Source organism: Phytophthora parasitica, assembly GCF_000247585.1.
Source record: "Phytophthora parasitica INRA-310 unplaced genomic scaffold supercont2.29, whole genome shotgun sequence".
Taxonomy (NCBI): Eukaryota; Oomycota; class Peronosporomycetes; order Peronosporales; family Peronosporaceae; genus Phytophthora; species Phytophthora nicotianae.
The window spans coordinates 99,926-100,801 of NW_008649015.1; positions in this window are offsets into that span (position 1 = coordinate 99,926).

Consider the following 876-nt stretch of genomic DNA (forward strand, 5'->3'; position numbering starts at 1 on the left):
GCCTGACGAAGAATCCAAATCCCCGGCAAGTTCTCGGCAGCTCAATACAACTGAACATGACCTCAATGTAGGTACCGAAAACACGGTACACCCTGGGCCCGTATCTGCGTGTCTTGCTTCAACCGAACCGATATCTTCATTTTTCAGGCAAACTTGTTTTATCCGTACGTAATTTAGTCTACATTTTATACAATACGCACTACTCAACAAACCACAATATAATTTGTTACCACAAATATTTTGATAGCAGCTAAACGTAAGATAAGTACCGTAGAGCTCATCGCGCTATCGAGCTTCTTGAGCATCACTACCAGTAACTACAAGCAAAATCAGCGCTCCATACAGTTCCCTACACGTTGCACTCCGTCTACTAGAGCATAGAGTCTAGTTTGCAACGTCTTAGTCGCCTTTTCGTCTTGCGGACGATGCTTCCGGTGTCTACAAGCAGATCCATGGCTTACAGCTTCGTTGCATGAGCACTACAGTCACAGACAAGCTTTTAGTAGGTTTGAATACCACCTAAATAATGCTGCTTCGATCGGTTAGCACGCCGACCATGTGACCTCCATCTCGAGCTTTCATACGAGCACTCGGTATTGCGTACGGGATCGTTGCTGTGCTTCTGAATTTGCAGTAGCGCGCTGCTTTCGTCGATTTCCCGTCGTTCTTCTGCAAAGCAGAGTCGCCACAGTAAACAGGGGTTACGTTACGCCATACCCTTTAAATTTGGATTTTGTATCAATCGAGGGGGTGTCACCATCATCTCATATCGAGCTGGTCGGGACAACTGCCTGGACTCTTAACGGTCGTAATAGGTCTTAGGCGGTCACAAGTGGTGGCACTGGTCTCGGGACAAGCCGACGAATACAGGTCAAG